Source organism: Sparus aurata, chromosome 10 (assembly GCF_900880675.1).
Source record: "Sparus aurata chromosome 10, fSpaAur1.1, whole genome shotgun sequence".
NCBI classification, from domain to species: Eukaryota; Metazoa; Chordata; class Actinopteri; order Spariformes; family Sparidae; genus Sparus; species Sparus aurata.
Window position 1 is genome coordinate 29237948 of NC_044196.1, and position 17076 is coordinate 29255023.

The 17076-nt window shown below is 41.3% G+C and overlaps 1 protein-coding gene across 1 annotated transcript in view; it reads left to right on the forward strand.

The window, feature by feature from the left end:
- The first annotated feature begins 3268 nt into the window (after positions 1 to 3268).
- Positions 3269 to 17076, forward strand: part of kdm6ba (lysine (K)-specific demethylase 6B, a) — a 99042-nt gene continuing 85234 nt past the window's right edge. The window contains exons 1-3 of the mRNA XM_030429965.1: positions 3269 to 3942; positions 6452 to 6654; positions 7465 to 7505. The gene's annotated coding sequence lies outside the window, so the exon portion shown is untranslated. The remainder of the gene's footprint in view (positions 3943 to 6451; positions 6655 to 7464; positions 7506 to 17076) is intronic.

A 17076-nucleotide genomic window follows, 5' to 3' on the forward strand; every position in this document is an offset into this window, starting at 1 on the left:
ACCTGTGGAAAAACCGCAACAACACAGCCAAGAGTGAGTTGTTTGAGACTCATAGTCAGGGACTTTTTACTTCGTCCCACCAGCTGTCTTTCCATCTCCTCTTTTTACATGTTGTGTGATTTCACTGTTGAGACAGTGTGTCTGTATGTCTTGTGTGCATGTGTAGGTACTGTATGTCCCTGTGTCCACTGTGCTGTCTGTAGGGTTGGACATATCATTTTTAAAAAATGGTGTAATTCCACGATAGTTAAATGTTCAAGGATTACTTGATTACATTTTTGATTGCGTGTTCAAAATGTTTCCATTTACAAACATTTAAAATTGGGAAACTTTTTTCATGAATATGTCTGAATGTAAACCAAAGAAAAAAGTCACTTCTCTAAGGTTGCCAGTTTTGTCAATGTCACTAAAATGAATTTTCTTTGTTTTTTGATAATGATAATGGATCTTTTTTTTTTTAGATATATATTTGTGGAACCCATATTTTCGTTTTTTGGGTTTTTTTGTGTAACATGCAACATTTTCAATGCAATATTCAGATTGCATTACATTGTAAGTAAAAAAAAGTCAAATCAAATAAAAATGTCTTGTTAATTGTGTTGAGGAACTGACTACATTTCAAAGATCCTGACTGTTGCTACATCCTGGTGTGTTCAGACATAGTAGGCTGAGCGTTTTATTTCTTTGTTTCTCCTGACGGTTATAAAAAAAAATTAATTTGTGCCCCTATGAAGGCTACAATAGATAGCAAATGAAATTCTAACACCACCACAAAACACCTGTGTGTTTTGTCGACAATTGTAATTGTGAATAGTCCGGTTTACCTACAACTATTTTAGTCAAAAATAACCATCCTGGACGGTGAGTTTGTCGGAAGACTAATCTACTTCTATTCAGAAAATGTTCCCTATTACCTTGGTAATCACTGTGTTACTTCTCAGATGTATTGGATTCTGTGAAGCAGGTTTTCCCTCCCGGGGCTTAACATAAATGGACTGAGTCATACTTTGACTCTTTGAAGTGGCGCTGACACAATTCCGGTGAAGTCTCTTTCTCTTCTCTTTCCTTTTTGTTTCCTTTCTCTGCCGTCAGCTGACCGATTATTCACTCCTCTTCACAGACGTGCATCAGTCTTTCCATGCTGACCCTCTCTCACCCTTCTCAAACATAGACACTTACACACTGGCAGCCGCACACCCACCAGCGGCAAAAAAGTCCTACTGTGAAGTGTTGTGTTTTAATGGAAAGTTGCTTTCTTTGCAACATCTGGATCGAGTGGCTGTCTGCTCATGTAAGTATCTGCTGAGCTCATAAAATTGTTAGGTAATCTGATGAGCTGTCATCCATTTTGCATTAACATAACAGAGCTGACAAAACATTCGTATGAAGGCAGCCCTGGGCTATAAAAAAAAAAAAAATCTGTGCTAAATTACATCCCTGGGAATAAACATTGATTTTTCAAATATTTTGTATGAATCCTGCAAGATATCACTTCCTGGTTCGTGTCCTGGAGCCATAAAGCAAATTGAAATATGAACAAAAGGGTACGGTTATTTGTAGCTTAACATTTTCAAACCAAAGAATAATATTGAAATTTTGTAAAAAGATTTGATTTAATCCTTGGTTTTTGCACACCGGTTCACAAAAACCCTCCCACACAGTAACAACACACACACACAAACAACGCAGTTAATCAAAGGTGAGGGAAAAGGATATTTTTATGCTAATACCCATTTCCCCAGAAGAGGACAGAGGGAGGGAGCGACCGGTGGAGAAATGAACCTATTCAAACAAATGAATTCTAATGAAGCTTTGCAGACAAGACGTTTGGAGTCGCTCTCCGTTGTGTGTGTGAGAGAGAGAGAAGGCCCGGACTTCCCCGCTGGAAAGAACTCAGCCCAAAAAAGTCCTGAAAGGGAGGGAGAGAAAAACAAGAGAAGGACCCTGGAGAAAGTGAGCCGGGAGGAAGAATGGTCCAGTAATGAGAGAGGGGGAACCAGAGAGGGGGGGGGCCGAGTTCAAGGTTGTATTCAGACGTAAGGATTGTCCCCCTGAAAGACCGAACACAGACTTCCTCAGGGTTTAAGAGCCTCTTTATCAGACCCAGGTCTCTGTGTGTGTGGCTCTGGTTGGGTGGGAGATGGAGAGGAGGGGGGGGGGGGCACTCATAGCAACATGCTGAATTCAAATTCAAATTGACTTATTCTCAGGCCCAGTTGTAACAAAAATATCAGACTTTGGAGGTGTTTTACGGATAAAAGCTTCAACTGAAACGAGTGAGAGTGCAAACGTGGTGTGGAAACGGTTAAAGACGTGCTTGTTGTTGTTATGCGACGGTAATAAAACCCCGCCGTCTAATTGGTGACATGGATTTGTGTGTATTCCCGGACGGGAATACGGTATCCAAAGTGCAAATTTAGAGCGCTTGTCATATTTGTAAGCGGTGCTATCTCTGTGTCCGAGCAGTGCGTGTCTTATTATTAGAGCCAAGCTTTTCAAGCGCTCCCCGCCCGCAGAAATATTCATTTCTTGAGGGCACTGGGAGCCAACTTCTTCCATCTGCTTATCTACTTAGAAACTGTAAACCGGCCACTTCCACTCGCATGCCTTTTGAAGAATGTGGACGTTCATTGATGAGGGAATCTGAACGTTTTTCATGCGATAAGGACCTGCGGGGACCGTTCTTTTAAAAACCGCGTAGACCCTCTTTAAAAGCGTTGTCTGTCACATTGGAGGATGATCTTCGGGTGAATGTCTAATCAGGTCACGGCGTCTCCTGTTGAATATATCACCGGTGAAATTAAACCAATCTGCAGTTTTGCAAGGCACCCCCTGACAACACTTGCAGCGCCCCGGGGAGCCGGCTGAATCTCTGTGTGGGAGCCACTTGCCTTGATGGGTTTGCCTTGTGCTTTCATTTGATTTCCCACCATGCTCTTGCCCTAGTTTTTCAGCGTCTTGGGAAATGACAGGGACCTGACATGATCTTTAAAGCACAACTTTTGATTCCTGGAGTGGCTCTTGCCCCCCCTCACGGTAACCACCTCTAACAGAGAGCTCCACTCTTGAACCAAAAGTAGTTCTACAAGGAAAAACCTGGGGTCCAGTTGTTCTCCGCTGATAGTTAATAATGGAATTTGGGCAAGTTGTACAGTGCGTTTGCCAGTGACTACGGAGGCGGGGCAGTGAATGTCCAAGACTCTTCCACCGAAAATAAACCTGCATGAGGGAAGAGAGAGAAGGAGAGAGAGAAAGGGAGAGAGGGAGGGAGGGAGGGAGGAGGAAGGGAAAGAGCCTTTCAACGGGGACAGAAGGGAAAGAGTCTCCGTTTCAATGGAATAAAAACTGCGCAATTTCTTGAAGGACTGCCTGCTCTGATCGCGGCGGACGGCTCCTCTCTCGGAAATGGATATCAGTTGTGTGGGGTTTTTTTTTTTTTTTGGATGATCAAGGGAATCCGTGCCCATTGCGAACCCCCGCCGCCTGTCTCTGCCTGCCTGCCTGCCTTTGGAGGGCTACAGGAGCTGGCGATTTTTTTACCAGATGGTCTTCAGAGGAGGAAACGAGCTGTGCAATCATTTAGCAAAGGCGATATGACTGTGCAGAGAGATGCAAGATCACTGATGAGTTCCCCCCTCCTCCCCACCCCCTCCGTCATGCCTTGCCCATGGGCGAACAACCATCCACATTTTCTCAACCTGGGCTGCGAGCTATCTGCGTGTACAGTGCTCCCCGTGTCGACCGTCTGCACCTAAAACGCCTCACGGATGGCTGAATGGGGCTTCATGTTTTTTTGGGAGAGGGCTTTTTTAGGGGGCTGCGTCATCCGTGGCTGGGGACGGAGAGAGATGGACCGCTTTGCAGATTTTCCACTATTACACGAGAGTCTGCACGGCACCTCTCCAGCACATTTTTGGGGGTTTTTGGATTGCACATAAAAAGGTAAGCGTTACGCACAGTTCTGACTCCGCCAGGGGGGTTACATGCATGCTGACATGTGAGGCTGTACAGCCCGTGTTACCTAATTGTAACAGGGGAACCAATCAGACTCCATTGAAAACAACCTGAACTACAGTATCCTCATCCTGTGATAAATCTTAAAAGGACACGATCAACATGACGGCCCCCCCAAAAAATTACGATATATTAATACGATGGTCGTTTTTTTTTTAGGAGAGCAGAAAAAAACTGCACCTTTTGTGGAAAATAGAAGGTTGCATATTCGTGATAGTTACGGAGACGATGCGATCGTGTGCGTACACAGCGAAATGAGCGACACAAGTCTAACTTTACATGAATAGGGGCCGATAAGTTTCCATACTGCAGCAGTCTCGGGTTCCTGTGCCCCTGACAGCTGTTTTTGTCTCTTTTCCCGACATTCATATTGAAACTGAAGTTGGTGATGTCATGTTTTTTTTTTTTTTTTTACGGTAAGGAAAGGAATCGTTTACGGGAAGGTAAGAGTTGGTGATGTCGCAATCGCCCCCGTGTTGATCTCGATTACACGTTGAAAAATGCACGAAAATGCGATGGATCGTGTCCGTGGGCGTGATACACAACGCGTGGCCGGGGTATTTGTGTGGGTTTCGGGGTCGATTGGCGGGGTCGTTGAATGAAATGCGGGCTCATTGGTTTCAGAGGAAGGAGTGTCGCATTTTCTTTCTGAAATGTCATGTGGTGAAGTTGTGGCGGGTTCGCTACTATTTCCAGGAAGAGCGTTTGAATTCTCTTCCCCTTCGGTTTTTTTCCTCCTGTCTCCACCCCTCTTCTGGCGGGTCCTGCTGCGCTTCGGCCATTTTGCCACTGGGCGGCGACTCAGGACAATGAATCACTGAAACTACGGCTGAACTCCTAGTGACAAGTGAAAGTTATGCGTTATGTCAAATTATGCTACCTTGTCAAAGAAATGTAAGCCTCACTATCCAGTGGTCGGTGACGCATCTTGAAATGTAGCTCGGGACCCACAGTGCACCTGTCATGCATTAAACCTGTCGGCCTGTCCTACATGTGTGTCTTAATTACTTAAATAATTATAGACAGGGTGAGCAGTGTGTCGACACGACAAAATGACACCATTATGCAAGCTTGGATATCAGTAGAAAAATTTATTTATTAATTTTACTTTGTTGCTGATGAATGTATGTCCCACAATGCAGTGCGATTAGAGGAGCTGCTGACAGCTGCAACAAATTAAAACGATTGTGGCCAGAGGCGGGAAGGCTCCAGGAGGACCGTGCAAAGCAGATAATAACTTGGTTTATTCATTCATGTATATATTTAATTTAGTTAATTTCAAAAGTTTAAGGCTTAACAGTAATTTTCCAAGGCCCCAGACTGAAGTCCAGCGGTAGGTGGTTAGTGTAAAAGGCATAATGTTATGGAAACATGGTAAAGTGCTTATATTTATCTAAGCTAACTAGCTAAATTGCAAAAACTGTAAACATAGTGGGGCAGCTAACATTTTACTGTGCCAAAACTTATAATTCGGGTATTTTAGACATACTTGAAAGTCTGGCCCAATCATTTCAAGGTGCTATGCTGAACAATTGTATTTGGAAAGTTCTAAGCTAGAACATATACCAAAAAAAAACAAAAAACGATACAGGTTGCAGTACATTTTATTGTAGGCTACTTCAGTGACTTGCAGCATTATAATTCAAGAGAACGGCTTCTGCGCCAATCTGAGCCTGAAACAACTGTACAATATTAGCAACACTGACGGTTCCTCATAATACACAGGAACACCACTGTGACCTGTAGCCGGCACAGTATGAACGGTATGAACAACACCTCCCTCACAGTCCTTCTCATAAAAAAAGTACCACTTCACTATTCGTTCACCTGATAGTAGAGCCCATAGTGTTGCTTAAGGACCCCTAAGCAACACCCCTGTTTACGGGACACTGTACATCAAATGACTTGTATTTATTGTTGTTTGGTGGCCTCAAATACTTTCTGTCACTTGCCTTCTTGCTTTTCTTTATATCTCCTTTTCTGTATAATTGACAAATACTTGAGTTGGCATTAATACTTTAAGTATTGAGGCTTTGACCTAGATTATCGAGATGAAAGGATAACACGTCAACATTGAGGCATTGTGGTCATACAGTGGTGAATAAAGTTATATTACCTGGAAATCTTGCTGACATGCAAGAGTGCGTATTCTCCCCTAGATGGCAACACATTCGCAGTCCAATCTTTGTCTAGTCTTCAGGGAACAGCTGCTAACTCCTTACAGTGCAGTTCTGAAAAGGCAGGCTACATTTTTGTGAATTTGATCGGAAGATAAAACCACCCTATTAATTGCAGTTGTAGTTCAGCCATGTAGATGTACCTGAAAGACAGTGATATCGATGACTGTTTTGACATTGTGTTAGTACTGTTCTTAATTACTGCCTCATTTTGTGAATTTATGATCAAAAAGATGAATAATTATCTTTCCCATTCACAGAGAAGGACTGAGGGACATGGCCAAGCCTTGCTGTGCTGTGTTTGAGGAACCTCCAGGGCCTGACTGAAGCCTTGAGTGAAATGGCTTACGGGCTGTGTGACATATTGTAGGCACTAATGGGCAAATGTTAATCACCAGCACCGCCGCTCAAGATGGACTGTACAGTGAGGAAATGGAAAGCACTGTTGCCTTCATCAGTGACGGTAAGATGGACAAAGCAGCTATATAGTTTAATGTAAGAGCTTGGCTCATACATAGCTTTCAACTAATAATAACTGTCATCATCGATTACCTTCACGACTAATTGTTTAGTCTGCAAAATATAAAGAAATGTTGAAAAATGCTCACAATTTCCCACAGTCCAAACACTCCTTCTCCACCAAATTACCTCTGGTTCTTGAACCAGATCCATTTAAGATTCTTGAAACCATCCAATGTTTCCACCACCAGTTTTGAGCTGAACCATTTTAACAAGGATGTATTATCAAGGGTCAGGGCTAGGGCATTGCCCACTTCAGTTTACACTTCAGGTCAATGGAAACTGGCTATTATAACAGTAAACAGCAGTCATAACCCAGAGACTCTCTATTAACGATCGTAAATGATGTGAAAAGCAGCAAATCTGTACATTTAAAAAGCTGGAACAAGCAAAAATTTTATATTTTTGCTTAGAAAAATGACAAAATTGATTAACTATTATAACACTTGGAAAATAATTTCTTATTCTGTGTAAAACCTACTACTGTATTGTTGATCTCAGTCATCCAGGTCATGGTAAATCTAGGCGCTGTATCATAGGCAACTGGACTGTATTATTTCTAATTACTGTTGTTCTCTTTAGAAGAGATCCAGTTTGAACTAGTATCTAATTCATATCATTTACTCACAAATAAAGTAAATGTTTTAAATAAACTTGCAATACATTCTATAAAAAAAACCCAAATTTCCCAAAGCTGGCTGTTAATAATGTCAGACAAATTGGACTGATCCATATCACTCTGTTTTCCCTGCAGGGGAGCCATCTACATTTTGCTGCATGCACCCACCTGCCCAGGTAAGACTTTTGACCTCTTATCCAGACTTTGACCTGCCTGAAATGACACATGGGATGAAAATACTTCCCTGTTTTGTCATGTTGGGATGTCTGTCATTCCTGTTTTGTCTGTCCAGTAGATGTGTTTGTCTGAGATTCTTTCAGAATAATGAAATGTTTGACTAGCTCAGATGTATTAAAATATCCACCAAATGGGTACAATGTGTTCAGCATCTCACACTGTGTAATTCAACACACAATTTAGCTGGGTGACACAGAAATCCCTGCAGATGTGGCATCAGATCTATGTAGAACCGCCTCTTCTTTACGACTTCCATCTAAGCTGTCCTTAATGTTTCAGAAAAAAATACAAACTTAGGGAGTTTTTCTCCCTTTTCCCTGAAAGGACACTTGAAATCATAACCATTAGAAACTAAATTCCAACCATTTTGCGCTCAATTAGACCGTTGTGTCCATTCCATTTGTAATATGGGCCTGTTGTTTTGACGGTTTGTTTGGGGTACAGGGAATGCCTCTCTGACACAGTATGCACCTTATATGGAGACTTTGTGACTGACTCGTTCAGGTTATGAGGCCTGATAAAAAAGGTTTGCTGCATTTACTCACTCACACATTAATGATAGACAGTATATTTTAAAGTTTGTACTGACCTGCTGCTTGCTTGCTCGAATATTATATCACATGAACCCGTTTGATTTGTTGTATTTTTGTATTTGTGATTTGATGTGTGTGCTTTTCTGGGGCCTCTTGTTTTAGTATTGTCCCCCTCTGATATTCCCTTGATATTTTTCTAAAAAATAGAATAAAATCTGATGACAATAGCCTGGTTTTACAAATAATCTCTGCTTTGCACACAGGAGCCCAAAAAAAATTAATGCTCAAACAAAATTGCCAGGCCAGTAGGCGGCAATAAAGTCCATGTTAACCATGCACCAGAGATGAACTGTCTGAGTATATGTGATGAGCTTTGTAATGAAAACAAAATAATAAATTCACAGCCATACACACTGCTAAGTCAAACTGTGAACATAAATTGAGGTGATACCAAATTTACCAAACGCTCAGTTTTGTCAACACAGATAATTGAAAATTATGAAAACTAAAATGCTGTTTGCATTTGATCTAGAGGCCAAAGCGCAGAGGAAAATGTTCAGTTTGCAAAATATCTGTATGCATGTGGACAAGGCCTTCGATGTTTTACATGTAGGTCTTTTTCTCTTTTCCCTCAGCAGTTGCCTGTTTCACTACAGCTAATAAATTGATTGGGCCTTGGGCCAGACAAGCACACACACGCACTTCAGTTGAGCAGTATACATTTAACACCTTTGCTAAGGTGTATACACACCTAACCAAATACCAGCTCTGTTTCATTTGCACACACACAGCCCTCACTTGAATTTTATCTCAAACACATCAACACCCGTCTCACCTACTGTTTTGATCTCCATCAGAAAGACAAAGACACACACTCACACAGTCCGTAACACCAGCACCAGCAGACCCAGCCAAATCTCGCACACCTGGTGTTTTCCACCACTTAGCCTGCTTGGCTTTATTACATACATTTACAGCTGGTCATGAATCAGATCCATTATACACATGAATGCACATGTGCACAAAAAAAACCCTTAAGACCACATGGACACATGTTACTGAGCAGAAAGTAGGAGGGAGAGATGATAGGTTCTTAGAAAAAGATAAAGATGGTCCTTTAAATGTATAAGAATTATTGTTCTCATTTCACTTGCATCTAAAGCTAATCCCTAAAAACAGTACTATTACTATAGATCAAGTAGTCTAAATTTACTGACGGTTGGTACATATATATAGATATATATATTTATTCCATCTTTTAGGTGTAGTGTATTGCAAAGTCAGAGTGTTATTTGGGCAAAATTGTAGGTTCGTACCCATCATTGGTTCCTTTGTAAATTATGTAGTGGAGGTCTTACCTTATCTGTTACACTGACTGACATGTCAACTGACTGAACAATGAAGAGTACTGCTGTACATTTTCTGGTAAACATGTAACTGTGAGCACTGGCATCTATTATAATGACAGCCCGTCAATCAGCATCTTTCTGTACACATGTGAACACTCTCACCCTTAAGACATGGTGCCTCATATCACTTTCCCTTTTGGTTCTAGTCTCATAGTGTGCCTCATCTACTATCATCACAGCTTGTAGCGTTTTTATACACCACATCGATAAATGTACAACAAGGCTGGTACTGTATCCTGGTACTGATTTTGTTCATTACTTGTAGGGTGTTGTAGGGTTCACAAGCTGTTTGTGTGTCATTCCCTCTAGTGTTGGTAAGATTCCAGAGAGTTGACTTTCATACTAATAATAAATCTAAGGCAATAATGATGTCAGCATATTTGACTTACAGAGCTTGGCAGCACCCTTAACACCAGGGTTTTGATGTTGCCTCGTTGTAAGTGAAATAATTCCATATGCTGCACCTGGGACCAGTTTTGTCAGACGTTTTATTTGGACAGGGATCAAGTTTAAGACATAGTAGATGAGTGGCATATGTTCAGCTGCACAATTTTGCTGTGCAGATCAGTAGGAGTCCATAGACTCCAGTAAGCGTACTGTCTTGCAGATGTTGATACCGTAGGGGGAGGAACCCTCAAATTGAATTTGAAATGCAGGAATGGCATTGATGAGGAATAAATGCTTCATATTATTTTGATGTATTACATTTGCTGATATTTTGAAGTTAATTGTGCAATATGAAGCAATTTGAAGCAATTTTGTGAATGTATTAATTGCTTTTTATAGCAACTATATCAACGAATTGTAACGTAACTTCTAACATGAAATCATCATCGTCTCTCGTGTTTGCATATAGCAGAATGTGGACAAATTATCAGTGAAAATCCAATAGATGTGAAGTCTGTGCTCCTGAGTGCCGTGCCTGCTTCTCTTCCGCTTCCTTAAAGCACTAATGGTTGGCAATATTAACTAACATGGGCTTGGAAAGTCCACACACAGTTGTCAAAGTACAGTAATTTCCAAAGGCAAGCCACCCAATTTACTGGCCAGATCAGTCCCAGGAGTCTTGATTAATTAGCAAACATTATCCACTCAAAAGAGTATTTTGATACATTACTAGCAATTAGTCTGCATTAGCAAGCAAGCTGACATTAGCTAACACTAGCCAGCTAAAGCCACAATATCACAATATATTTCACAGGATTACTTTGCAGTAATGCCTTGCCATCTGGATGAAAGTTAGAGGTGTAATGGGGGACAGTTGAGCCATCAGCAGAGGTAGTAACAGAGTCACAACTAATGCAAATCGATGCCTGTGTGTAATGGTATGCTGGCAGCACTGGACAGGGATGTGATGTTTTGATGGCGTTCACAGTCTAACAACGAAACAGATCCTGAATATCTCTCATAATAAAATAACCACTAAACACACTATAGCACTGTTACAAAACCAAACAACAGTAATGTGGTAGTGTAAGTGACTTTCACAACTTAGAAGATGAAAGAAATGTTGAATTAATAGATGAAAAGTCACTGTCACACTATCTGTCCTACCAACTTTATGTCACACTTCTGCCCGAAAATACTGTCTGTCTCTGGCAGCAAGGGCAAAGCAGCTCCTGCTGTGGACTGGCAGGGATTATGTGACTTGATTTCGAGCAAAATGTTGCTTACTCACATGTCTTTATTGCCTTCCACTATTGTGTTTTTGTAGTTAGTCTTTGACATCTTGTATAGAAAACAAATCGCAAAGTTTAATGAAAATTCACCGCCACCTGTTCAGTCCTCCCTATCAAGTCTTCAGTGAACTTTCCCACGGAAAACAGCATCACTCTCTGGGAGTAAGAGCCAACAGGGTCTACTACTTACCAATGACGATTTTGTGATGTCATTTCAAGCATAAAACATATTTTTGAGGGCCAGGCTCTCAATCACATTCAATATAACAGCATCCTTAAGATTATAAACAGTTGGTGGAACCAGTCGGAAAAGAAAACCCACCAGTCTCAACGTTATAACATGTACTGTAACTGTCTTTCAAACCTCTTTTGGTTTCACAATGCCGGCATGCTGTATAAAATTACACACTTGAGCAGTGTTATGCCATCCCTGTTTGGCTCAGTGTGAATGAAAAAATTGGTGAAGATGCGAGACTTCGTTGCAGTGCTGTTGCAGAATCATTGTCTGGAAATGGCTATTGAGGTAACTGCTCAAAGCGAAGGTGTATAACTAGCGATTGCCTTTGCAATAGCAATGCAAGGCAATGGTGTCCCATTAGCTAATTGTAACCCAAGCTAACCAGGGGTTGCTGGCTGGTTGAGGCTTGGCTGCAGGCCATTTGTCTGGCATTGGGTGCTTTGTGGCTCAAGCTTAATATCATGTCGTCAATGGTCCAAATAAAATATAGAAACATTACAGATAGTTACATTATTCTAAATATCATTGTAATGTATTTCCAGGCTCATTTCAACATTTAGACTCGTTACTCGACATGTAACAACAGGATGCTACTTGAGGTTCACTTAATGGTGTCATTAATAAGGGTTTTCCCCTTTAACAGTAAATGTTATGACTCAGACTTTACTGGCCTTGGAAATGCCAATACCCCAAATAACTTGTGATGTCGCCCACTGTCCAGTTTGCATTACACCCTCTTTTATAGAAGCAGGTGATAGTGTTCAGTGAAAGGCGTGGGACAGGACATTTGGACATGGCATCTGTTTTCCCATCTGCTTTGTCTACATCCTCCTTCTTGTTCTTTTCTTTCTTCTAAATACTCCAGTCCATGTGCCATCTACATGTGCCACACAGCCAGCAGAAGCAGAACAGAAAAGGATCTATGCTGTCAGAACATTTTTTAACAGATAATTCTTTCTTAATTTTATTTATTCTGTGCTGACTTTAATCTGTCACAGCAGTGATTAAGAAGTTGTGAATAGATACGTGGCTCTGCCTCAAACCCTGAGAATGAAGGACATGGGATAAAAAGAAGGAACAATGCTTTTGGTTTAAATGGGAACAGATTTGAAGGGAGGATGTAGAGAGCGAGACTGAGAAAGAGAGGTGGCAAGAGCTGACTCAGGATGCCTCGGGGGGAGGACGGCAGGAAGCAGTGGGTGAGGAGGAGGACAGGAAAGAGAGGTAGGGGGAGAGACTCCTCTTCACCCTCCTCCTCCTCTGTCATCATCAGTGGTGTCATCGAGGGAGGAGTGGTGTAGGGAAGGAAGGAGGAGAGGTGGAGCTGACATCATCCACCTCCTGGAGGTCTATGAGGGCGTATTACCACATTCTCCCTGTTAAAGCTTTTAACAGTCACATTTAGGCCATCAAAGGGATTTTAGTGCATTTAAACAACAGCTGGTAGTGAAAAGAAATCCTGTTCAAGACACGCCGAGTCCAAGTAAAGAACAACTGGCTGTGAACGGAGAGGCAGGGATGAAAGATAGGATAGAGGAAAGGAATGATGTGATGAAACAAAGAGGTGTGCAAAAAGAGAGCTCCTCTGCCTTTCTGGTTATGTAACTTTCCTGCAAAAGAGGGCATTGGGTTTGTGTGTGTGTGCTAGATCTCATGTAAGCTCTCTTTGGAGGGTCTGTCTGTGTGTGTGTGTGTGTGTGTGTGAGTGTGTGTGCGGTAGGGGTGACAGAGTTTGCAAAGAAGAAGATGCCCAACATGCCTCCTGTCCTTTGCTGTGCTTGCTGTTTGGCCTGCGTTACCCAGCCATCACAAGCCTATGTTGGTATGCTCTATACTTGTGTGTATGTGTAAGTTGAGTGTATGTGTGTGTGTGTGTTTTAATAGTGCATCTAAGTATAAACTCTGACATCACTTACTATGAAGTGTTTCTGTGCTGATGTGAGTGTCTTAAGGCCCCACAGTGGTTTTAGAGGTAGTTAAGGGAGGTTAGATGGTACAAGATTAGTGCAAGGGTGTGTGTGTGTGTGTGTGTGTGTGTGTGATGGGGCATGTGCTGTATTTTTATACAAACTCAAATGAGTCGACAGGTAGACAGGGATGTAACCTTTTATGTGAAACAACTGTCTTCTCCAGACAGCCCAGAACAAGTGGCCAGAGCTGCGATTATTAGTAGGAGAACGAAATTAATACACTTAAACGGGGGCTTTGCTGATTTTCAACCTGCAAAAAACTTTCAAACTACAGTAGGCAGTACTGAAAAACTATCAACCAAGTTCTTGTTATTACTCTGCTGATTTTTGACCGAAAAGTTTTTAAAAACATATTTGATCGTACTGTTTTGCTGCAACAAATTGTGAAACAAAGTGGCCACTATGTTGTTCCTGTTTAGTGAAAACGAAGACTGGAAAACCCTTATCATGCTGCGATCAAATCTGAACCACGATTCTGTTCATTGTTTATTCTTAAATGTTTTCAAACGCATATTTTTGTACAGTTTAGATACAATACAGTATTGTTTCTTACCAGCTGCTCCCCTTACTGTTTCAAAATGGACTCCAAGCCAAAACCAAGCACTGCACCACTCGCAGTATGCCACCCATCAGCATGAGTGGTTAATGTTCTGGCACAGTGCAGTCTATTGTGGATGTTGTAGGGTTTTACCTTTTTTAAGCAGAAGTGAATATCACAGCCCTTTTTATGTTTTTACAAATACTCCTTTAAGTAATACTGTTGCTAACATGAGTCATATACAGTGCCAGGTTGTCATATTTCTTCTCACAGTTATTGATTGTTCCTGGTCTCTACACTGGGAAGTAGTGTTCCACAAAGCCTGAAGTCACATACTGTATGGACCCTGATGTCAGGCCAACGGTCCACCATGTGGCGCTTTGGGCGGTGTATGACTGAACATCACCCGACTTTTGTGTGTATCTGTATGAATGGCTCCACAAGTGAAAGACCAAGGAAAAAAATTACTTCTATATTGCTAGCTCCTCTATAAAGTTTATATTCTGAGCATGTGAGGAATAGAGCGCTAGTTTGTGTTAATCAACATTCCAGATAAAAACAAGACAAATACAAATTATGTATCAGGATTCTAGTTGTTCCACTGTATAAGAATGTTAAATTTGCCTCTCTTATCTCTAGCCTCTGACAGTCTATGTCATAATCAAAAGAAATAAAGAGTAGACTTGTGAAAGTAGATGCTGATTGCAGCTGAATGTTGGCATGTTTGCCTCACAGGAAATGACCATGGCAATTTACACATGATGAAAACATACAAGATGCATCTTTATCATCACTGCAACTCAAAGATTTCAATAAAAGTAACAAGAAACAACATGTCTTCAGACCCACTCTGCGCTGGATAATCTAGTGGAGTATTTCACAAATTCACACCCACAGTGTGACCATCTATTTTTTCTGTTGTTGTTCCAAACCATAACTGGATTAGTTGCATTGTCTTGAGGACAAACTAGTGCTCCCACAAGCTTTTTCGGAGATTTGCCTTAGTGCAGCAACGCCTTCATGTTGAGTTGTGGGAAGAAAATCTAGGTGCAGTAGTTGTTGCTCTGAGCTGTGACGTGAGGGCACAAGACGTGAACCTAAAAAAAAGAGGCAGCTGTAAAGCTTACACAGGCTTTGGTAGATAGTGGATGTGCATTTCCCGAACCAAATCCCTTTCTTGAACAAATCCACTGCCAACCCCCCTTCAAAGTGGAATAAAAAAAACAAAACAAAAAAACACCACTGGAGCTATAAGCTGTCTTGTGTTGTGCTCCCTCACCCTCAGACCCTCCCTTCCCACCACCTCTCCCCGTCTTCCTACCCCAGCTCCCGTTCTGGCTTTCTGACTCTCAGGTTTCTCCCCACCCCCCTAGCCTTCGACACCCCCATGGCCCCCCTTTGACCCCCTGTTACCCCCCATCCACCCCCTCACCCTCCCTCTCCCCAGGGCAAGCCAGCAGCTCCCAGCCCTTTGTGCCTTCCTTCCCCTCCCTCCTCCTCCACCTCTGCCTCCCCCTGCCTTTGTGTGTGAGAGGCCAGCAAAGGGAGAGAGGAGAGGGAGGCTGTAGAGGAGGAGAGATGAGCTGGAAGAGAGGGATCCTATAGATCAGATGTGAAACTAGAGCTTGAAGCCTTTTTATTTTGACATGCTCTTTCTTGATTTTACATATCGAGTGAAAGCGTTGAATTTACCTTGTCATTTACCTTGTCAAAGTTTTGTCAACATCCTTCTGTTATTGTCTCATGTAGTTTTGTTGTATTTTTTGCTTTTTCTTACCAATTCCAGTAAACTTAATTTGAATGAGTTTGGTTGCCTTAACCAATATCATTTTAAAACACTGCACCTATAGAATATGGTACGTAAAGTTGAGTTGTCCATACACGTCATTTTCAAATCTTTCCAATTAGAAGCATTTGCTTGTAGGACATATATTTTTATTGAACATTTAAGCCATTGCAGCCCAGACGTCTATACAAGTTGACATGTTAATCATGTTACAAACAAACCAAAAAAAAGACTAATCTTTTGACCAAACTTTGTGTCCATTTTTGGATCAGCACAGCTGACCACTAATCCAACCTGACAACCCTGCATATGATTCCCATTAATCCAAATTTGTGTGATGGTATGAGAGATTAGTGATGCTCATATGTTAAAGCTCTGCATTTTTTTACAAAGACAAATGAATATGCTACGACAGACCAGACCAAAGAGAAAGCAAAAAAATCAGACATCTACAATTGTTTTAATTTTTTGTTTACTCTTAATACATTTTACACCCCTATTATTGTAAAACTTGCAGGGAAACAAAGGAATATTGTATATTTTCATCAGTGTGTTTGATATCAGCTGATTATAGGTATCTGCGGAGAGAGACCAAAGTTCTACTTAACCATGGAATAGCTTTTCATAGTTTCATAGACTTGTTTTGACATGCATGTGGAGCTCCTGTGTGAACTATATGGTACTCTATAGTAATAATATTAAACACATAGTTATACTGTACACTCAAAATCATAAACACAGGATGTCAGTGAAAGAATACAACATACTTTATGGAGCTTGCAGGCGTTTTTGAAGCTGACAGCATAAATGATAAACACACATTTTCCACATTTGCAGATGGTGTGTACATAGCACTGACATGTCATGTTTAACTTTAAACGCATGCATTCACGTGGTATTCTACAAATATACAGCACGTGCAGGGACTTGTGGACTCCCACTGTTGCCTGTGTTAAGGGACTACACACACAGAGCTAATTGGCTTTAACGAACTTATGGATCGCTAAAGGAATATATTGTACAGTGTAAGTACAGTGTATTTATGTATGTACAGTATGTCCAAGAAGGATTCAATAGGGGGCGATATATAGCAGTACAGACAGATAAAGTATGCAATGAACGCAGAAACTATAGTGGTACACTGTGCTGATGACTGAGGTTTTGACTGTTCACTGTTCTGTCTGTGTCCTCGTGAAGAAAACACGTGCTGAATTTCAGAATTTTGAAAGTGTTAATGACATAATTGAAAATTTATTTGACAGCAGTGTGTGGGCAGAATGTGTCATAACAAATATGAGCAATAGCCAAATACAAGATGACATTAGGATGACATCATATAACCTTTAAATTGTGTTTA